The following is a 23,951-nucleotide window of genomic DNA, read 5'->3' on the forward strand; positions in this document are numbered from 1 at the left end:
AATGGGTGAGTGTTCAAATTGATACATTTCTTAACTGTTGTAGTAGACATGTTAATTCAACAATCAGGATACAAGGTCTCCACTTGCCTAGCATTGGATTGAGGAGCATGCTCTTGAAGACCAAAAGAAAATCATGTCCCTGGCAATTGATCAAATAAAACCCCCATCACGAGGGGGGTAAGGGGCAGAGAAGTGACTTAAGAAAGATGGAAGCTAAATACATTTGTAAATTCAGATCCATGTTTCATGGACTGAATTATGATTCAGAGCTACAAGTATTTTTATGACAATATCAACATTTAAGGTTGTGCCTGTTGAATTATGGTTTTGTGACTACTGTGAGAAACCTGACAGTATCTCACTTGTCCCACTTGCTAGTCCCCAGGGATCTGTCATCCAGGTGGCCAGGACACAGCCATCGCTAATAAATCCAGTTCCTAGGGGTGGACCAATGCGGGAGGATCACCTTGATGGGGGGGTCTTAGGGAGTGGAAGTGGGACACTGACGGGTGAAAGGCGGTACCCTCTTTCTTATAACACCTTTACCCCATCTTACCTAATAGGATACTCAGATGTTCTACAGACAGACAACGGACTGACACCAGGGCCATTTACCTGGCATGTTCCAACACAAGGTTCATGCAGAGTCAGGCAATTAACAATAATTATGCACACCTGACAGCCTTTTCCCTTCCCCCAGGGATAAAAGGCGAAGCATGAAAGCACACTTCGAGCCAGGCCGAACGCACGAGGAAGCAGCCATTCCAGACCGGCAGTTTAAGCAGAGGAGAAAGGCAGAGAGACCTGGAGGGACTACGAAGAGGGAATTGCCCTTGCTCTTTGCAAATCAGATACGCAAAGCCTCCGAAAGTGAAAGCATAAGACTGGGAATTCCAGTTGGCGTGTGGTGCGACAGGTGTTGGCGGCAACCTTGTTGAACAATGAACTTGTGTAATTGAACTTTAAAGAAATCGTAGAAAAGGTTCAGAAGCAGAGGGGTCAGGCGTCGCGGGCGCTCTTTCGAAGGACTCTGACTAAAGCCCTTTTTGGGTTGTGTCGTTTGGTGGAAACTACAAAGAACAAGAGGCCTTAGGAGAGGCTGGTGTGAAGTGTCAAAGTAGTCCTATGAGCAAAACCCCTCGTACACTCCAAAGTCTTTGACACATAGAGGAAATCATGAACTGTGTTAGAATGGCTATGTGAACCCGACCGAGGGATGCCAAGGCAAAAGCTAAGAGAAGTAAATACTGCATTGTGATAAAATTAGGTGAGCTGTGAAATTGGCAAATGTGAACCCAACGGAGGGATGCCTGCAAATTAGGAGTATACTCGTTGAACAGTGTGGCGAAAAGTGTGAACCCGGCTGAGGGATGCCCGCAATGAATAGTTGTTGGAAAAGACACTGAGACTGTCGTGTGTTACGTTTTGAGTGAAAGTCCGTAGTGAACCCGATTGAGGAAGGCCAATGTTGCAAGTAGGATCAGAGCCCGGCTGAAGGTGATCCAAGGGGCGAAGAGCAATCGCCTAGCGTGTAAGATACCAAAGGAACTTTTGTTTTGTTTATTGTTTGTGGTTCAGCAGGCCTTCTTAGGCAAGAGACTTTGCCAGAAAGGACTTGGCCCCAGAAGGTCCTGGCATTGTTGAAAGGAACTATAACCACCTGCTGGCGAGGCCAAGGAGTGTGCTGTGCTCAAAGGTCCTGCCTTGTCCCTTGCTAAAAACGTGGGGAAGGGAGACCCCCGGCTATAACATCCTGACATCATTTGTTAACACTTGTTTATTTTCTTGTGAACATTATCACATGCTCTTTGTGAAGATAGCTGTAAGGATTGGCAATAGTTATTTTTAGTATAGGCCCTTTTATTTGACAAGACGCCACTAGGACTGCCTTATTATTATTTGATGGTAGTAGCTTGCTCCCATCTTAGATTTAGGTTTAGATTAGGCGTTTTTCCAACCCATTTATACAGTTTAATAAACACCCTTGAACCGTGATCACTTGTGTCTGTCTTCACTGTTGCCACCATAAATTCCTTACACTACACTGGGGAGCATCGATAGGTGTGGTGGTGTGACTTACACTGAATTTGCAGACTAATTACCTTAACAAAGGCTCATACGAAAGTCATTTTTATCTAGGATATGACATGCGTTGGGTGTTAATTCGCCCACATCTAAGTTGTTCATTCTGAATTAGTGTGTAATGCTTTGTGAGATAATTATACATTTAGTGAACATATGATGGCCGCTGGGATTTTGGTTTACGCTTCATGGGCCTTTGGTTTATTTTGGTTTATTTGGATAAAAGTACATGGTCAGGTTTAAGGTTGCAGTTTTCTTCTGTATGTGGAACGTGATGACGTCTGTATGCAGTATATATACATTAAATTCAAGATGGCTGCCTCTAGAGGGACTCTTTAATTCAGTTTTGGGATCCATCCCATTTATTTAAGGTACGTATTTTAACCTAAGTTTTCATGTACAATTAATGCTATGGCTTGGTAACTCGTTAAAAGTTCGCTGTTTGTTATTAGGTCCGGAATTATGCCGCTGATCCGTTTTGGAGACTAATCTTGTGCTACAATCACTTATTATGGACCGTGGATCCACTGAGGTAAAAGAAATACTATTATTTAGCTGCATTCTCAAATAGATGTAACACCTATAGTTATAGTACTTTGAGGTACCATCACACACTTTTCTTTGTTTTTGTATCTATTTTTTTGTAGGCGCTAATTCTGTATATAAGATGTGATGTTGGTACTAAAAGAGTCTTACTTTGAGCTCGTAGTTGTGTGCAATTATTCAATGGTTCATTATAGGTGTACTAAAGAGTCTTACTTTGAGCTCGTAGTTGTGTGCAATTATTCAATGGTTCATTATAGGTGTACTAAAGAGTCTTACTTTGAGCTCGTAGTTGTGTGCAATTATTCAATGGTTCATTATAGGTGTACTAAAGAGTCTTACTTTGAGCTCGTAGTTGTGTGCAATTATTTAATGGTTCATTATATGTAAGCCTTTTTGCTTGACTATTTATCAGGGGCGGTTTTGGTTATCTCGCCAGCACTTGTTGATGCTCTCCTGCGTTCTTTGGTAGTACTAATGGTATTTTATATTTCTTCTCCCCATTTGCTTTCAATGGTTCGAGTATTGGCTTCATATTGTTCTCTTTTAGTGTTTGTGATATTTATCTTGATACTTTCCCCTTTTCCTTGCCACTGTTCTGCATTTCATTTTTAGATTTAATAGCGTGTCATGTTAATGTATGATTTTGATTTTGCCTAGAAAAAGCCTGAGCGGCGAAACTGATGGCCATGCAGTTGGCACAATCCTTGTAAATGACACAGGCCCTCATTCCGAGTCGGGCGGTAGGGGATTCCGGGCACCGGTAAGGAGATCTGTGCCATTATTCCCCTACCACCCGATTCCGAGGTCCCCTAACGGGACCCGTAAGGGACGTGTGGTCGGACCACACGTCCCTTACGGGTCCCGTTAGGGCACCAGGGGGCAAATAACGGGCTTGCCATTCGCGAGCCCATTATTTGCGCCCTCCCCATTCCCATTGAGCCCTATAGGGGCTCAATGGGAATGGTTTGTTTCAATGGGGACTTACCGGTCCCTCCAAGGTCGGAATGGACCGGTAAGGCCCCATTGACCAACACCGGTTCTGGACCCGTTATTGGTGGCAGTCATGGCGCAAATAGTGCCATGACTACCACCAATCTCGTAATGACCCCCACAGTCTTTGTATTTGTTACATGTGCTAACACAATCCCAGCAAATGTTTTGTTGTTAACAAACTTAATACATATTGTTGTTAACTGACGTTTCTGTTATTTTTGATTGTGGGGCGCATGCTTTGGGAATCTTTTTTTCAGTACTCTGGTTTGGCTCTTGGTTGTGGGCCATTTCGCTGCAGCAGCACACAAAAACTATTGTCTGCTAGAAGCGCAGCCCTGGTAGCACTAAAAAACGATTTGCAAGTTCAACTTTTCAGACGAAAACCGATGTCTTTGTGGAAATGTAAAGCTGCAAATTCCACAGTCATGGCCCTAGGATTGGCAGTTCAGAAGCCATCAATCCCGCTTTTCGCCTCCACTGTCTCTTCCTTCATCAGGGACTGTGGCTGTCAGACCTTTTTTAGACATTTGCACAGTGAGCACATTCTTGCTTTCTGGCAGCCAGTGGTATCCAGAGACAGTTCACCAGGCTGGGGAAAGGTAGAGGCACACAAGTCTCGGAGCAAAGGTGCTTCAGTTCCCTTGGCAAACTCCTCCCAGAAGCCTCTTTGATTTCTCACCCCCGTGCTCAGAGCAGGTAAGAGGGAGGATCTCAGAGTTTTTCAGTGCTTGGGAAGGCATTACTTTGGGCGCCAAGTCCTTCAGGTGGTTTATTTCAGGTATTGCCTACAATTTATTCGAGCGCCCCCAGATCATCATCCGCTGATGAAAGTTCATTTCCCAAACCCGCTCCTGATTCAGGTGGTTCGTCACACATTCAAAAGCAGTGAAAGAACTGGTCCCAGAAAAGGAACAGGGAAAGGACTGGTACCCTCTGCACTTGTTTTTACCAAAGAAAGATGCAGATTATGTCAAATTTTGAATTTAAGACTCATCAATCATTTTTAGTTTGGATTATAGTCCAAACTATTGCATTCAAATACTGATTCATGTGTACGTAGGGAAGAGGGCTTCTGACAAGGGGTATACAAGGGGTACACAAGAATGACATTTGTAGAGGGACGCATAGTATTGAATATAATGGAGCCTGTCAGTACCTAATAAAAGTTCATTTTAAATTTTGCTATAGATGGGCTTTCAGTGACCATGAGTCCCTGGGAGCGAGAAGGGAATAAAAGGATTTAGGTATGATTCCAATAGGTAAATCTTAAGGCAACAAGGCCACTGTGAGTCTCTCAAGTCCGAAGCTAGTTCACACCCAGTGAGTAAGGCATGCTATGACCGAATGGATGCTGCATTTATAATTGGGGCAACTTCGGGCTCTGTGATATTAATGTAAGGATATTTTAAAAAACAAAATGACATTGTAGTGCATGGTATCCGCTGTGAAGCCAGTGCAGATCGATGGACTAGTGAGTGTATATGGGGGCGGCATTCCCTCTTTGCTGTGCCAACACAACATGGTAGATTATACTGCAAAGCCAACATTTCAAGAATGTTTTACTGTTAAGTAGTATTGAAAAATTAATGAATGCGTGGTTTGGCATGTTTGTGTTTTTGGGTGTGTTTTCATATGTTTCTGAGTGGATATATGTATGGTTGGAGTGTTATATAAAGGATGTATCGGATATGCACTGTAGGGCGGTCTGTGATGCATTCTGGGATTGGTAGTTGTGTGCATGGCCGTTAGCGGTGGGGTGGGGGGGCCTGAATGCGCTTTGGGGTGATGCTGGCAGCAGTGGACTACATGCAGGGTACAAGCTCCTGATTTGGATCAATAAAGCCTTTTACGGAATGCCCCCTCTCAGGCGGTATATTTTGAAGAGTGCAGGGTGAGTGCTCCGACTCCTTGCTGCCTGCTGAAGGGTGCTATTTCTTAGGGTCTCGTCATTGGCTAAGGCTACTCCTTCCTCTTCAGATGGCTAAAGTTGTCTGATGACAGTCAGTGTGAGACTTGCCTCCCTCCTCTTGCTCAGTGTTTTACTTCTATCCTGGTGGGCTCTATGCTGTTTTTCAACTGTTAACGCAGGAGTACAAGTACCAGAAAGCAAAGGTAAACACAGGACTGCTTGAGTAATTGTGTGTGTTCCCAGCCCCGCACACATGTGACTGAATCCTGCCCATCCCTTTTGCCAACATGTCCCATTCCGTGCAGGAGATTTTAATCCAGGCCTGCTTTTAATTTTGCATTCTGGAACTTGTAATCCTGTATTTTCATCATTCTAAAACTACAAGTCCCCAATGCGAAGAAGAAAAGAGCACTGGACTAATATCCCCCAAATGGAATGGGGGTGTTGGCATGTATGGTCTACTTGAAGTGGGTAGCAGAGCAGAAATAGCGAAGCTCTTCCCTGGGCAAAATTGGCGTGGTAACACTACCGCTCCATGAACGCTGCAGAATCGCGTGAAGGTTATTGTGGATCACTTTGTTTTGCCTGATTTCCGTGGCACATTTGAGCTAATATTGTATTGCTAAAATGCCCTTTCTGATTTTTTTGTAGACTTTTTTTTAAATTCAATATTTGCCCTTTGTGTTCCTTATTTTTTTGTTTGTTTATTGTTCTTGCTTTTAAAAGGGTGAATGTACACTTCGCTCTTTTGCTCATTTGTCTTTCCCGTTTATTTCCCTTGGTGTAACCTCTTCTTTATTTGTCCTGCCGTCTCCCTCTTTATGCTCTCCATAACACTGCTCATATTCCTTCCACCGCAGGCTATTTATTTACGTTTTCATTTTAATTTTTATTTCCAGTTTCTCTTTAGGCATGCTTTGTATTGGGGATATTAGTGTTTAAGTAAACAGCTTATGCCCATTACACCTGGTTCCCCAAAAACACAACAGTTTGTGAGACAATTTGCACACCTTTCAAGCTGTTGGGTCTCTAAAGCGTTGCACATCAAATGCTTTGGAGCATTATCCCATTGATGTCAGTGAGGCAAACCGTTTTGAAGGGTGGTGCCTTTTTGTTGGGTCGGTAATCCCATTGAAGTCTATGGGATGCACCCATTTTGTTGCTGTGGTGAAATTAGTCACAGGAAGTTCCTACCCTCCAAATGCGGGTGAGTTGATCGTTACAACTTTGTACTGAACGTTGTTTGGGTGTAATCTGGGATGATAAACTACAGTCGAAGGCGTCATCAATGAGAGAAGCCATTATCACGGTCCTATTGAAACCTCTTAAACCTCCTCAAGACCACTCCTCATATAAACCACTATCCCTAATTAATGTTGACACCAAAATCTTCGCTAAAGCCATAGCCAGTAAATTGAACCCACATATGTCCAAATTAGTACACCCGGACCAATCCAGCTTTATACCAGGCCGATCCACTGCACTCAACCTGCAGAGATTTTTTGCCATTGCCTCCCAGATGGACCCTCAAGCAAAGACGGTGGCGGTGACCCTAGACACGGAGAAGGCGTTCGACTCCATATCTTGGAAGTTCATGTACGCTATACTGCAAACAATGGGGTTCGGCGTGGGCTTTCTCCGTAGTATAGGGTTGCTGTACTGTAATCCCACCACCAGAGTAAGGACCGACAAGATGCTATCACCTAGCTTCGATCTACAAAGGGGCACCAGACAAGGCTATCCCATATCCCGTCTAATTTTTGCATTAACAATAGAAGGAATTGCAGCATACCTACATTTCAGACATGCCTGGAGAGGGATTCGAATCATGGGTACACCCCAGTTCATTTCTCTCTATGCAGATGATACAATGTTATACCTCAGAAATCCAGACACTAATCTGCCACCCGTTATGCAAGACATTGGAGACTTCACAAAATACTCTGGATACAGGATAAACCAGGCTAAATCAGAAATATTACCACTGTCCAACTCTACAATCAGAACCGCAACCATGGATGACTTCCGCTGGTCTCCCACCACCACTCGATATCTAGGAATCATAATGGCAACAGACAAGCGTACCCTCTACACCAACAACTATGCACCGTTCTTGATACAACTAGAATACAAGCTAAACGCATGGGTTAAACTGCTACTGTCCTTGTACGGGCACATAACCCTGCTATAAATGGTGGTGATACCGAAACTGCTATACCTATTCAGTGGCATCCCAATATGGCCAGGCGCTACATTTTTTGATACACTACTACAGAAGATGGTGTCCAATTTTGTCTGGGGAGGTGGCACATCCAGGCTAAGCTGGCCAAAGCTATGTGAGAGTTATGACATGGGGGGGCTGGCGGCTCCCGACTTTCTCCTATACTATTACTCCACACAGGCATATTTTGCCAAATACTGGAATAATACTGTAGAACAATTCGCACATATACGCGCTGAGGAGTTCGCAGCATCCCCCTAAACCTGAAGAGTATGATATTCGCCAGGGTCGCAGAGGAGAAGATACTGGCAGATCCGTTATCCTCAACAGTGTGGGCATGGTCATGGATACTCAAGAGAGTGGGCTGTGACACACCGTACTGGCCTAACCTACCGCTGTGGCACTATCCTGCACTTGAACCCACTATGGACCGCACCATACAAAGGAGATGGGACCCTGACAAGGAGGCCAAAATCGGAGATCTCTTTCCTGAGGGACGATTTCTTACTGCTGCAGAAATCCAAAACAGAACGGGCCCTGGCCTATTCACAATCTTAGAATACCAACGACTGAAAGCAGCCTGCATGAAGAAATGGCCATCCTTCCCGATGGCTCCGCCTACACATAAATTCTTATCTGACATTCTGACAACAAGACGTATTCACCAGCAATATCTCCAACAATGCATAAAATGATACAACGTAACACCCGATCCAAAAATGAGATGAAAAGGAAATGGGAGAGAGATCTGAACACGGTGATCGACGAGCAGCAATGGGGAAAATTACTGCAGATACACCAAATCCATATCCCTATACGCTAACTTCAGACTTACACAGCAAAAAATTCTAAATCACCTACACATTACCCCAAGTAAGATCTCCAAATTTGACCATGCTAAACAAGCCGCATGCCCCAAGTACGGTGCGGTTGCTGCAAATGCAATCCATATATATTGGGAGTGCCCGCCAATCAGGCGTTTCTGGGAGAAGATAGCAGAAACCATGAGCGACATACTGAATATACGCATCCCGGCCACACCGCTGAAATACTTACTGGGAGATATCGGAAAGGCCTCTACAAGGACTCGCAGACTATTCGCAGTGGGAGGAGCAGTGGCCAAGCGCAACATCCTTAGGAAATGGAAATCCAAAACCCCTCCCACATACGGAAACTGGCTCCGACACCTTATAAACGTACAAGAAAGCAAAGAATCCTATATCCGAGGCATCCTAATCACTTCCAGACCGAAAGACATCTGGGGTCCCCTCAGGGTGTACCTACAAAGTGCAGAAGACCCATCCGATGAATGAACTGGCAGGCCTCAAATTGAAAGCCTGTCTAATCTCTATCCCTCTCACCCCCCCTTTTTTTTCTTTTTTCTTTTCCTTTTCTTTCCCTTAACATTCAATTAACACAATGTATGATCATTAATATCTATTTGATACATCTATGTCATGAATCCCCAATGAGAGTGTGATACTCCCTTTATTGTAAGATGCCAGCATTAAATAAAGTTTTTTTAAAACAAAACTACAGTCGAAGGCATGTCAGATCTGTGACATGGCACATAGGCTTTACAAACCTTAAAATATTGGTTGGACAATGCCCTGCTCTGCTTATTTCACCGAAAGTAGTGTGCATATCTTGAAATGTGCATCCACAAAGTTGCAGGTTCTGAAAAGAACTTTAAGAATGTATACGATTATTTGTTTGAACAGGTGCAAAAGTATGTTTTTTATTGACACTGCTAATGAACAAAAGAACCTTTGCACGCAGCGGCAAGTTTAATATCACATGTACAGCTTGTCACTGTGCAGTTGTGTGGTGTGACAACTATGTGCAGCTCCTGTGCAAATAATGGATCTGTTGGGTTATGTTTATACCTTCTTGTAAATCATATGGCTTTTTAGTTTGGACTAATAAGTGTTGCTTGCGACACCTATAACCCGAAACTATTGCATTGCAGTACAGATAGGGAGGAATAACATGTGATGATTTATGAGAAAGCCCAAACTGTTAGCATTGCCAATACATGTTTGATAAAGGATTGGTTCAAGATGCTGACGTTTGATCAGATCCTTTAGGCCATGGAGATCCAAGACTGGTTGCTGTCCATAGACCTTGAGGCACTTATTATCCTGTGACCATCCACTAGGAGCAAAGGAGATTCCTGAGGTTTGCGATTGGTGAGGCACATTTCCAATTTTGCATGCTCCCTTTCGGGCTGACCCCCACACTGAGGGTCTTAATGCCTGTGGTGGTAGCAGGGTTCAGAGGGGGAAAGTTCCACTTCTTGACATACCTGGATGACTGGCTCACTAGACCAGGTCCCAAAGTATGTGGTTTCCCCATCTACCACACATGCCACCTCCTGCAGGGCTTTGGCTTCATCGTCAACTTTAAGAAGTCCCAGATAACACCTTCCCAGGTGCTCCTTATCATTGGAGCTGTGTTGGATACTCACTTGGGTAAGGCTTTTCATTCCCAAGGCAAAGTATGGAATATCTTGCAGATTGTCCAACACTTCCATAATTCAGAGTTCCTGCCAGTCCTGGCATTTCTTTTTTTTTTTTTAATAATTTTTATTTTTGTTCAGAGAGTTACAACAGGACTAAACTGGTTGGCAGTTGGCGAAGCACATCGATCACAACAACATAGATACATATTAACAGTATAGATTGCACGTTTTCACATTGCATAACAGTACTAGAGTGGTGACGTCGGATTACCTTCTTCATCAGAAATCATATTACATAAATATAGCCTGAACAGTGCCCATATATCTTTGGGATGGCATCTCGATGGCAATGTTATAATAAATTGTTCCTCCAGTTCGTTGACCATTGACAAGTCTTTCAAAAAGTCCAGCCATCTTGGAGGATGTACTGATTTCCAACATTTCAGTATATTACGTTTTGCAACCACACATGCCAATTTAAATAATCGTCTAGTGGTGGTTGCAGCTTTACCGATATCCCCAAAGAGATATTTCAGTGGGGAAGGTGTGGCAGGTATCGCCGTGATGTCTTCCAGGATCTCCGCCACCTCCCCACAGAATGCAGTGACCGGTGGACAGGCCCAGTACATATGATAAGAGTCTGCATCAGGGGCATCGCATTTAGGGCATTTTCCTGTGTGACCTTGTACAAATTTAGCTAACTTAGCTGGGGTATAGTGTAGCTGGTTAAGAACCTTGAACTGAATGAGCCGAAGCCCTGAGTTCATGTATACATGTTTGGTCAACTGGCAGTATCTTAACCACGTGTCTTCACCCAGTTCCACCCCCAGGTCCCGTTCCCAGTTCCCTTTAATATAATTGCTTGACTTGGAGTGTGTTTGAACAAGGCTATAGAGCGCAGACAGACTTTTATATGTCCACCAGGTTCCGTCATGGCTGCAATACATTCATGTGTGGCCGGTTCTTCTGGGAACGAGGGCCATTTAGCGGCAAAGATAGCCCTCATTCTATGAAACTGAAATCGCTTAAGGTGATCTCCACCCACCGGCCCAATAAAATCGTCAAGAGCATAGTATTTCCCTTCCGGAAACATATCTCGCATTCGAAATTGCTTTTGTGGGTCCCAAGCACCCTGGAGGGCCCTATCAAACGTGGGGCTTATGCCTGGGAAGTTCCATAATGGCACTTCTGGGTCATACAGGGTTGTAAGGGCGAGCCTATTGTATATCATAGACCATGCGCGTACAGTGGCGTTGACAGGGTCATATTTGCATGGCTCTTTTCGTTTAAGATCAAACATGACCGCTCGTAGTTCTATAGGGGATGCTGCAAATCTTTCCAGGGGAATGTGTGGAGCAGTGTCTTCCAGGTCAAACCAGTGTCTTGCAAAGTGTGCCTGAGATGTTAAGTAATAAAGTTCAAAGTCTGGGGCTGCAATCCCACCCTTTTCAAAGGGTTCTATCATTTTGGACCATTTCAACCTAGGTGTCTTCCCTCCCCATACAAAAGTGGTGGTTAGAGTGTTGAGTTTATTAAAGAAGGCTCTGCCCGGCCAGATCTGTATATTGCAAAACAGATATAGGAGTTTGGGTAACACAGTCATCTTAAGTAAGGATATTCGCCCATATAGGGATAAGGGGAGCCTATTCCAGGATTGTAGTTTAGCTGTAAGGGATTGTAAAAGTTCACTGTGATTTTCCGTGTACAGTGTGCTCCAGTCTTTTGAAACCATGATCCCCAAATAGCGGATATGTATAGGTGACCATTTAAATCCGTGTGTATCCGACATTTCTCTTGTTCTGGGTGTGAGCGGGAACAGTTCCGACTTGGATACGTTGATCTTGTATCCCGAGCATTCAGAGAACGTCTCAACCTCCGACATGATTTCCCTAGGTTTACTTCCGGGTTCCTAATGTATAATAGGGTATCGTCCGCATATAGGGAGATGATTTGCGGTTTCCCAGTCATGCGAAGACCTCTACATGCATGATTTTGTCGGACATATTCAGCCATGGGTTCTATGGTAAGCGCAAAAAGGATTGGGGAAAACGGGCAGCCCTCTCTTGTGCCTCTACCCAGACGAAACAGGGACGACATGGTTTGATTAGTTAGTATTTTCGCTCCCGGGGAGGTGTACAATAGCTTAACACACTTGACAAAATATCTTCCCAACCCAAATCTCTCAAGGACCTGAAACAGATAGACCCAGGAGACAGAATCAAACGCCTTCTCGGCATCAAGGGAGGCCGCCACTGCGTCTGCCGCCGGATCTATCTGTGCCATAACTCCGAAGAGTCTGCGCAGATTGAGAGCAGTAGACCTTGTTGGTACAAAGCCCGCCTGGTCGGGATCCACCAGTATGGGCATATAGGGCAGCAGTCTGGTGGCCAGGATTTTGGTGAAAATCTTCGCATCTGTGTTAATAAGCGAAAGGGGTCTATATGACCCCATGTCCTGAGGGGGTCTACGGGGTTTAAGCAGAACAGTTATGACTGCCTCTCGCATGGTGTCTGGTAGTATACCACATTCCATTGCTTCTTCCCACACTGTCAGTAAAAGGGGGGCTACTATGTCATGGTATTCTTTGTAAATTTCGGCACCGAGTCCATCAGGACCAGGGGCCTTACCAGAGGTTAACGCTTTTATTGCCTCCGTAATTTCATCGAGTGTTATGGGGGTATCCAATAACATGCGCGTACCCTGCTATTCCCTCTTTAGTTTTGGTGTCTCTATTAGAGTATAATGTTTTGTAGAATGCAGCAAACATGTCATTAATTTCTCGTTCACCATTTACTATGTACCCACTAAGCACCTGGATGGCTGCTATAGGGGGGTGACCATGTTCGGCCTTGAGCATCTGGGCCAGGAGTCTCCCTGCTTTATTACTTTCCCTGTATCTACGAGCTCGGATCGGGGCAGCCATATACTGTACCTCCCTTGCAGCAAGTTTATTAAAGTCTGCCAATGTTGTGTGGATATCTAGAAGGGCCTCCTTACTATGTGTACAGGTGTATTCAAACTCCAGGAGCTCAAGTTTGGCTTCCGTGGTGTCCAACTCCTGTCTAACTGTTTTAAGCAAGCCTGTGGTTTTGAGTGCGTCTCCTGCAACAGTATAATCTGGGGGCTATGTCTGGTAACATATGCTGCGATTTTCCTAGATTTAATTGGGTTGTTCAAGCCACGTATGTTCCATGAAAGGAGTTTAACACTTACAACTTTGTCCCTCAGTACCATAGCATAATGTCAATATCAATGAGTGAAGTAGTTCGCCCGTGCCACAAACCGTAACTGTCGTACCTGCTGCAACCTGACTCTGTATTTTAAAACATTTGCCAACTATGGCAACAATTTGTGCCCTTCCCCAACCCCCACCCTCACCATCAACCCCAACCCGATGATGTATCCCTTTCCCCATAACCTGTGGAACGTTCCTGAGGGTCGCTAGTCGCAGTCGCCAGGCCTCCATCAGTAGAGGCTCACGATCCCAACTTTTCCAAAACAATAACAACTGGGGCCGTTATACCCAAGAGGGTCAGCCACATGACTTGAACAGGATGTTTCCATACTCTCAATTCAGTCTGCTGAGTCCGGGATGTCATCCCCCGGTCGCGGGGGCCTATTTCGATCTCGTGGATGGTCTTCCGGAGGCATGGGGATGGACGACTCAATATACGAAATGGCATCCGCCGGGTTCTCAAAGAAATGCCTCCATGTTGAATCCGCAATTTCGCTGGGAAGATGAGGGCGTACGGGACACGGCATAATCTCAAGAGCCTTTTGGCCTGTTCGTAGGATCTGCGTTGCATCTGGACGCTTGTCGAAAAATCAGGATATATGTGGACTTTGTTGCCTTCGTATTGCAGAGAGCCCTTTTCACTGGACAGCCTGAGCACCGTGTCTCTGTCTCTGTAATTGAGGAGATGGACAATGATCGTGCGCGGTGGTGCCCCAGGCTTGGGCGGTGGCGCAAGCGTACGATGAGCCCTCTCAACCAGAAAGTGGTCAGAGAAGGATTCCGTTCCCAGAAGGGTTTTCAACAGGGCCTCTACCTGTCTCTCCATCGGGCCCTTGCAAAAGGATTCTGGAACGCCGACAACACGGATATTGTTTCTCCTAGATCTAGATTCAAGGTCCTCGCATTTTGCTTGAGTGTTGCGCAGTTCACCTTTAAGCTGTGCTATGTCCCGGCCATGCTGTGTTATCGCATCTTTGTTAGTACTGATTCTGCTTTCGGCCTCTGTAATGCGAGAGCTTTCCTTGTCCACTCTAGCCTTGAGGGAGCTGATGGTCGAAACAATATCGTCTAACTTAACATTCACCGCTAGGAAGCCGTTCTGTACCATGGTCATTAGACGGTCTTCTCTGGCGTCATGCCCCGTCTCAGCAAGTATGTAATTTTCCATGGTTGTGGCTGCCGGTGTCCCATGAGGTTGGGAGCTGGCAAAGAAATCCATCGGGCCAGTTTTTTTCCCCCCTGCGCTTTTCTTCTCGTTTCGGCCCATGAGCCGTCTTTACGGAACAAGGATAGATGATGTGGGTCAGGCCAGACTCACACCATGGTATAGTATCGTTCGTGCAGTTGGTTCTGTTACACTACACGATGAGTGCCGGTATATCGACTCTCAAAACCCAAAGAAGTTGTTGTTGCCTGGGTTCCGGGCTGATCTAGCATGCGGTAATATTCCCATGTATCCTGCCTGATCATGTAGATTGAAGGTAAGTTACAGGCAGGGGTTATGCCCGTTATAGGAGCTGCCAACCAAAGTGTCACAGTGGGTCTGGGGCTGAGCTGCAGCGTGGCAGCAGCGCCTCTGGTCGCACCTGTCCTTATATATGGGGGACTACCACCACTCACGCTAGCAGCCCGCCTCTTCACAACCCTCCAACGGATTACTGGTAGTGTGTCGGGTCGCCTTTAGCGCTCATACATGGCAACTGATGTCCAGCCACTTAAGTTTGTGGCGCAGTCTGGCTAGCTGTGTTAGGGAGCCAAATTGCCACGGATCACATACTTCTCCCAATGGTGCAGGTCTGATAAAGGATCAGTAGAAATGTGCGGGCCTCCTCCCAGCGACAAAACGGAGGAGCAGCACCCTCAAGTAAACAACACGGAGGTTGTGCCGGTATAATATAGCGCAAAGTCCCCTCTATGGATGTATTGTGCTCTCCCACGTTAATCAGCGTCTCCGATTGACGGGCGCTGCAAGAAGGATATTAACGGATTAGTCGGTGAGCCGCTGTATATACGCTTCAATGCAGCTGGGTCCGTGCACTTTCAAGCCCCTCACCTGCTTTCGCAGCGCCAGTCGGATCCCGATCGGCGGCAGACCCACAGAGCTAGCTGGGGCCCTGCGTGGGAGACCGCGCGTCGACCCAGCCGTTGTTCGGGAGGTGGGCAGTAGCCGCAGTCAATCTTCGTCTTGTAGGGACCTCGGCACCAACACACACGGTCCGCCCGTAGGCCCGCGTATCAAGGAATCGCCGCCGGGATCAGCGCCCCTCCCCCACACGGCCCTTCGGCTTCTGCAGAGCCTCGGTCTAGCGTGTGACTCTTCCGGATCTCAGGGGCGGCTCGCAGTTAGCCAGGCGGGCCGCCTCGCGAAACGGAGCTCCGAACTCAGCCGTGCCTCCGCGGTTTCACACAGGATTTGCACACAGCGTGCAGTAGGAATGCCGGCAACAGCAGATGTAGTCGCTTCCTATTTTCGCGGCCCCAAACAGGATTAATTTATAATAAGGATGTCCTCTGGATCGGAGCACTCCAATCAGGCGGCCATTTTAGTTGCGCGCAACAGCGCCCCCCCCCCCAGTCCTGGCATTTCCATCCCTTTGGTCTATCCCCCGGTGAAGATATGGACCATATGCCCAGGGAACCAACAATTGAAAACAGTAAACAAATATTTTCAACACTACACTGTGCATACACAAAGTACAATCTCAATTTGCGTATCCCAAATTTTAATGCAATAATAGCCAACACGTGTTTCGAGCAAACTCTCGGGTATTAAATTGAATACAATAACATCAGCCCTTTGCTATACACAAATGTTGGGAATATCCACAACCACAGGTTTGGGTCGCAGGGTGGGACATACAATTTTCAAGATGAAATAATGTCAAGACAAAATAGAACACATTTACCAGTCATTGGTCCATACCAAACGAATCACCCAAGTCACCAAAATTACAACATAGGGAGAAAAAGAATTAAAATAAATAAAAGAAGTGGTGACAGTTACTATATTAATAGTATTTTATGAATCAATACAATCCTGCAAACCAGTCGGCGTTGTGATCAATGTCGCTGTGTATATCTTGCCAATATAGGACACCCTTCACCAAACAGGTTCATACAAGGTTCCTGAACCTGAGAAGTAATTTACCAGGGGGTACCTCTATTGACATACACTTTGGAAGTGTCACCAGGCCGAGTGTTTAAATCAAGCTTAATTTTTAATGCAATGTAGGTCTGTGAGTTTTGAAATATTCAATTTTCTGAGGCTTGTGGAATCTGCTTAGATCACATGCTGTGCATAGGCCAACATCTAGTGGAAGCTGCGGAGTATTACAGTTTGTTTTTCGAAACTCGAAAATGGGCGTCGACACAGGGCGTGCCAGTAATACTATCCCTAGTGTGACGTCCACTGTACCCAAGATCCCTCACGCGTCTAGGATCCTCAGATTGTTTTTTTCCGCCATACTGGTCGGAAGCATTTTGCGGAGTCCCCTGGCCTTAGCCATACTTTAGCTAAAAATTTAAAAATAATAATCTATTGACATCCTTCCCCACCCCAACGTCGAACTTTGACACTCGACGCCGGCTGGAGAAGAAATCGACCGTCGGCTGCTGCACGATAGATTTGGGCCTCGGAAGGCCGCTGGCCTCGGCCCGGGCCTTGGAAGGCCTCTGGCCTCGGCCCTGCAAGTAGGGAGAGTGGGGGTTGGTACATACTCTACACTCTTGGTATATTAGGTACACCTTATACATTTCCTACACTTAACAGCCCGCTGCCTCAAGGTGCGTATGGAGGGTACCCCTTTTCAATTCTGCCCCAAGTGCAATCGAAAATACCCTTGGGTCGACAGGCACGCCACGTGCAATCTCTGCTTGCCGAGGGACCACCCCGAAGCGAACTGCAGAGCGTGTAGTAGGTTTAAACCTAAGACACTTAAGGACCGTTCGACGAAGAGTTGGGCCCACCACGCCAGGCAGGCGGCCATGACAGCAGAGGGCGCCTTCAGCGACGGCAGCGACGCCGTACTTTCGGACGGCGAGGGCATTACGGCGTCGAAAGACAGCCGAGCGCAGGTCCCCGACCTCGGAAGGTCGTCCGGCAGGGCGGCTATGGGGAAGACCCCCGGCGACACAAGCGCTTCACATACTACACACACTAAACACACTAAGTCCAACCGAGACTCGACGACGTCGAGTTCTCGGAAAGAGGCACAAACAGAACAGTCCGATTCGGTGTCCTCTGGGCGCTCTCGATCAAGATCGCCGCATGACTCTAGGCAATCATCCACTCTTGCCAAGAGTGCTCGCTCCCTAGGCTAACAGAAGTTCGATCGTCGGAAGACGAAGACGACTTCCACCCCCAGGCCACGCTCCAGGAGTCGGAGCCCGCAGTTAAAACCAGCGAGGCCCCACGCTCGAAGGACAGGGACACCACCCCCGATCCTCGACGCCAGGCGTCGAAAAACTCCGGAGCCACTAAAGGACAGGGAAAACATTTTTCCACTCACGGGGAGGGGGGAAAACAGCAGAAGAAACAACCTTTGCACTCGTCCACACCTGTGAAACACACCACTCCCCCTAAACAGACAGACAAAACCAGGTCTGCTGATATGTCTAAAACCAGCAAAGCTACTCAAGATAAATCCCATAGACTTGCTGAGAGAGTCATTCCCAGTTCCAAAAAATGGTCCAGTGAAGACATAGATAGGGTCATGTCAAGAATGTCTTCTTTGGCAGATTTTTATGATAAAAATCCAGAACATTTCCTCTCGTATGATCCACAGGGGACGACACCCTCAGGCTCTACTGATCCTATCCCCCCCGAGTAAAAAGCCCCGGTTTGAAACTCCGATGAGGTCAGAACCCTTTGAGGTACAACCATACGCAAGACCATACTCACTGTATCAAGGAGAGGCTTCCTTTTGTGAGGACCAAGAATTTGGTATGATAGAAGAGCAAACCGGGACGGGCTACTATGGGGATGATGAGGACCAGGAAGAAGAAGAGGAGGACCCGGAAACATACAGAGTAGATTCCCCAGTAGAGAACAAAGCCCCGGTTACCTACTCCCCGGTCGATAACCAACCCCTCCTAAACGAGGTTCTCGCACGCGCAGCAGAACATTTCCACATTGACACCCACAGTGTCCAGGAGGAAAGGGACTTCGCAGAAGAGTTAGTGGGAGAAAGGAGACCTGTTGCCCAGACCATCCCTATCCTTAAGTCCATTCAGCGGAGAATAGATCCGTCCCTGGTGAACCCGAACCTCACCAGAGCAGTCAATCCCAGGGTTGAAAATCTTTTCAGGGCGGCCCAGTCTGACCCTCTCTATATAAGAGGACATCTGAAGCCAGACTCCCTAGTTGTCACCAACACTCGTAAGAGGGCTGGAACACCCTTGTCATCGTCCGGAGCTCCTCCCGACAAGGAGAGCAAAAAACTATACGGTTTCGGCAGGAAAGTAGCCTCAACGTCCGCCTATCAAGCAAGGATTGCAAACTCCACCACCCTGTTGGCCAGCTACAACTGCCATCAGTGGGAAGAAGTCGCGGCACTCATAGCCTCTGCTCCTGAACCTTTAAAGGGCCAGTTAGCTCGGATTTCCGCAGAGGGTAGAGCCGTGTCTGGTTGCATTTTGAAAGCAACCTTCGACGCCGCGGACAACGCAGGCAGATTGATAGCGGAAGGCACTGTTATCAAAAGACATGCGTGGTTACGGCAGTCTGGTTTTAAGGCAGAAAAACAGGCATCAATGTTGGACAAACCGGTGGAAACCGATCTGTTGTTTGGCAAGGTGGTCGAAGACGCACTAAAGAATGCCAAGGACGGATACAAAACACTCAAGTCCCTTGGCCAGTTAACCAATAAACCCCCTAAACAGAGAGGGAATAGTAATTTTCGTCGCCCACGCGGCCAAAATTCCCAGAGAGGATCTAACTATTCCCAGGGGCAGGGTACACAGTGGAACAACGACCAACAGTCTACCCAGGGGTACGGCAGGGGTAATAAGAGAGGTTGTGGTAGAGGCAGAGGCAGCCCCAACAAGGGAGGTGGCACGCCTCCACCAAAGCAGTGACGCTCAGTTCAGGGTCCCTTCTCACGCAACCCCAGTAGGCGGACGCATTTCCAACTTCACCTAGGCTTGGGAAGGGATCACATCAGACAGATGGGTGCTGTCAACAGTATCCACAGGATATTGTATAGAACTACTGCAGCGTCCCCGAAACCATCCTCCATGACAAAGAGTACACTCTTTAGAACATCAGAAGATTCTCCTCGAGGAGATCGCCATTCTGCTAGAAAAGGACGCGATAGAACTCGTCCCGGGACACCAGGTAAACAAGGGTATTTATTCAACTTACTTTCTTGTGCCAAAGAAAGATTTGACAATGCGCCCAGTATTGGACTTACGGCCTGCCAACAAGTATGTCAAGCCCCAAAAATTTCGTATGACCACGCTACAAGAGGTAATCCCCCTCCTAAAAAAGGGGATTACATGGCATCCTTGGATATGAAAGATGCTTATTTTCATATTTCCATGTTCCCAGAGCACAGAAAGTATTTGCGCTTCAAGGTGGACAGCCGACACTACCAATTCAAGGTACTGCCCTTCGGGATAGCTTCAGCACCAAGGGTATTCACCAAGGTACTGGCGGTGGCGGCTGCACACCTACGCAGGGAGGCAATCCCAGTGTACCCTTATCTGGACGACTGGCTCATAACGGGGGAAACCCCAGGAATTTTCAGGACAAACATTCAAAGGACTATCGACCTCCTTCACGAGTTAGGCTTCTCAATCAACGAGAAAAAGTCAAGCCTATGCCAAGCACCTCAAAACAATTCCTAGGAGCAATCCTAGATACCCAAGAGGGGTTGACCTTTCCTTCAGAAGAAAGAATTCGGAATTTACTACTGCAAATTCCACATTATCAGTCCGGTCAACAAATAACGGTTCGCAAAGCAATGCATTTACTGGGCATGATGGCGTCATGTATTTACCTGGTCACCCACGCGCGCCTGCGCATGCGTCCCATGCAGGAATGGTTGGCGAAACAGTGGTCTCAGGCAAGTGGTCAGTGGGACGATCTAGTGGTCGTTTCACCAACACTGGTACAAAGCCTTCACTGGTGGACAAGAGAGAATCTCGCACAGGGGAAACCCTTTTACGATCCCGAGGTACAGGCAATAGTCACTACAGACGCATGCCTGACGGGGTGGGGAGCTCACCATCTCCACCACACAGCTCAGGGTCTCTGGTCTCACTCAGTGGCCAAGAACCACATCAACCTGCTAGAGCTTCTGGCAGTATTTAGAGCGCTTCAGGCGTTCGAGCCCCACCTACTAAACCTGTCAGTGCAAATCCGGACGGACAGCACAACAGCCATGTTCTACCTGAACAAGCAAGGAGGGACTCGCCCGCCAAATCTGTCCAAGCTTGCCCAGAAAATCTGGATATGGGCACTCAGACGGAACATCTTCCTGTCATCACAACATGTTCCAGGGGAGCTCAATTCCCTAGCGGATGCTCTGAGCAGAGACTCCCTCCCAGAGGAACACGAATGGGTTCTACACAGAGAGGTCGTAGAAAATATCTTCTCTCAGTGGGGTTTCCCCACTATAGACTTATTCGCCAGAAGCGAAAACAGACAATGCCCAGGATTTGCATCCAGGTTTCCCCAACCAGACTCCCAGGGGAACGCCCTGTGGATGAACTGGTCAGGGATGTTTGCGTACGCTTTTCCACCAACTCCTCTCATCAGGAAAGTGGTGAACAAGATGAACAGAGAGTCGATGACGCTCGTCCTAGTTGCTCCCATGTGGGCAAGACAACCGTGGTTTCCACACCTACGCAGGATGGCGGTGTGTGAGCCCATCAAACTTCCAACCTGGTACAACCTACTGTCCCAGCACCAAGGTCAAACAGTGTACCAGCAACCCAACTCAATGAACCTGGCAGCATGGCTCCTGAGGTCATAGAGTTTGGACATCTCAATTTGCCACAGAGGTGTATGGACATCCTAAAGGAATCTAGGAAACCAAACACAAGGCACTGTTACTTTGACAAGTGGAAGAGGTTTGTTATCTGGTGCCAGAGTAGATCAATCAACCCGGTTGATTGCACTCCTTCCACTATTGTTACATACATGCTCCACCTGCTGGATGCAGGATTGGTTTTTAACTCACTGAAGGTACACCTGGCAGCCATGTCGGCTTACACCACTTCCCATAGCAAAGTTTTGTGGTGGAAAGTACCAGTAGTTAAAGCCTTCATGGAAGAAGTAAAGAGACTTCACCCTCCTATTTCAAACCCACCACCAGGGTGGGACCTTAATGTGGTGCTAGCCAAGCTCATGGGCCCCCCTTTCGAACCCATGCATAAAAGCAGTCTCAAACACCTGACTTATAAAACGGCCTTCTTAGTAGCTATTACTTCTATAAGAAGGGTCAGTGAAATTCAGGCTCTGTCAGTGCAGGATCCCTTCTTTACTGTCCATAAAGACAAACTGGTTTTACGCACACACCCTAGGTTCTCACCTAAGTTTATATCTAAATTCCATGTAAACCAGTCCATCGAGCTTCCGGCTTTCTTCCAAGACCCACAAAGCTCGGCTGAGGTGAAACTACACACCCTAGATGTGCGTAGGGCGGTCCTCTACTATGTAAATAAAACCAGACCGCTAAGAAAAACAGATCAACTGTTTGTCTCCGTAGCCACAGGCAGAGAGGGGGATCGTGTCTCTAAAGGTGCCATCTCGAAGTGGATTATTAACTGTATCCAGCTGTGTTACTCACTCTCTGAAAGAACTCTGCCTTTCACGCCAAGAGCCCACTCTACCAGAGGCATTGGGGCCACTCTGGCTTTCATTGCAAATGTACCCCTTGACACCATTTGCAAAGCAGCTACTTGGAGCTCTATTCACACTTTTACTCAGCATTACTGCATTGACACCTATTCCAAGGCAGATACACAAGTGGGACAAGCGGTTCTAAGACACTTATTTGCTCATGACCCTTCTCACATCCCACCTCCTTCTTCAGGTACTGCTCGCTAATCTATGCACAGCATGTGATCTAAGCAGATTCCACAAGCCTCAGAAGGGATACATTATTCACCGTAATCGTATTTCTGATGCTTGTATCTGCTTAGATTCACATGCGACCCACCCTTCCTCCCCTCTGAGAGAAGGCGCATGATTGCCTGTAGTCTTACCTTTCTGTCTATCTGCTTGGATTATCTGTACTCGCGCTACTCCTCATGCTACCTCATGTCAGAAAAAATACAATCTGAGGATCCTAGACGCGTGAGGGATCTTGGGTACAGTGGACGTCACACTAGGGATAGTATTACTGGCACGCCCTGTGTCGACGCCCATTTTCGAGTTTCGAAAAACAAACTGTAATACTCCGCAGCTTCCACTAGATGTCGGCCTATGCACAGCATGTGAATCTAAGCAGATACAAGCATCAGAAATACGATTACGGTGAGTAATGAATCCCATGTGCAGTGAGATTCACATTATTAATATTGTGGGGATTATTTTCAGACCGATTCTATAGCTATCTAATGCAGGCGTAACATGAGCACTGCTCATGCACACCTACCTGAGCTGACTTCAGTACGAAACCTGTTTGTCAAGGAAAGAAACTGATTCTTAGCCTAGAATAACCAAATCCTTTCCATATATTACAACTAACTGAATCGTTGGACATTGGCTGCCTTATGCCAAACTCTGAAAGCGACCATACCTGACTCCAAAGGGGTTCTTCAAGCCCGGCTGGGCTTAGTTTAGCTAAAGGTGCGTGACTCACTAATAACGAGCATGTATAATTCTGCGGAACCACAGCCGAATGAAAGAGGGAGGAAAGGGGAAAGTGATCAATTTATACATAAGACCAGGCAAATAATTGTCTCATGTTGTGGCGATCATCAAATCCTGCAATAGGCCACTCCTACCTCTCGTCCCTAGCTGCTTGCCATGTTAACAGAATCTAAGGCAGCCAAGCTGGTCCACTCTTAGTTATACACACTCTGATATGGCCGGAAATAGACGCTGGACATCTGGCCTGTCAGGACGTTGCCCACCATTTTTAATAGGGCTGAAGCCCAGCCCCCAAATTTGGTATGCAAGTATATATGAATTGGACCATGCTACCCACACTGTACGGATCCTATCTCTTTGTTTTAGATGAATTGCCTTGTAAGAGGCAAACATCTGTTGTAACCAAAACGCCCGTTAACTTAACCCATAGTCACTCCTGTTATATTTGCACCATGTAATGGCATGCTCAACACATATATGGTGCCCAATCATCTTGATACTCAGAATTATTAGTTACTAATTCCAAACACCTCTGCTCTGGTGTTTACTTGGCATATGTAGAGTGCACATATACATTTCCATATAACATTCATACTGAATATTGTTATCGAAATTAATTTGTCACCCTGACTGTACCAAGTATGTTACTACTTCAAAGAACTAAACCAAACTGGAGAAGACATT

General features: G+C 46.7%; 1 protein-coding gene and 1 long non-coding RNA gene across 4 annotated transcripts in view; one reads left to right on the top strand and one right to left on the bottom strand.

Annotated features, from left to right (window-relative positions):
• The window catches only part of LOC138566633 (acylamino-acid-releasing enzyme-like), a 1,029,593-nt gene that overhangs the window by 955,694 nt on the left and 49,948 nt on the right, over positions 1-23,951 (top strand). The window lies entirely within an intron of this gene.
• The window catches only part of LOC138566635 (uncharacterized), a 37,424-nt gene that overhangs the window by 2,738 nt on the left and 10,735 nt on the right, over positions 1-23,951 (bottom strand). The window lies entirely within an intron of this gene.

Source organism: Ambystoma mexicanum, chromosome 2p (assembly GCF_040938575.1).
Source record: "Ambystoma mexicanum isolate Mex_15411 chromosome 2p, UKY_AmexF1_1, whole genome shotgun sequence".
Lineage (NCBI taxonomy): Eukaryota > Metazoa > Chordata > Amphibia > Caudata > Ambystomatidae > Ambystoma > Ambystoma mexicanum.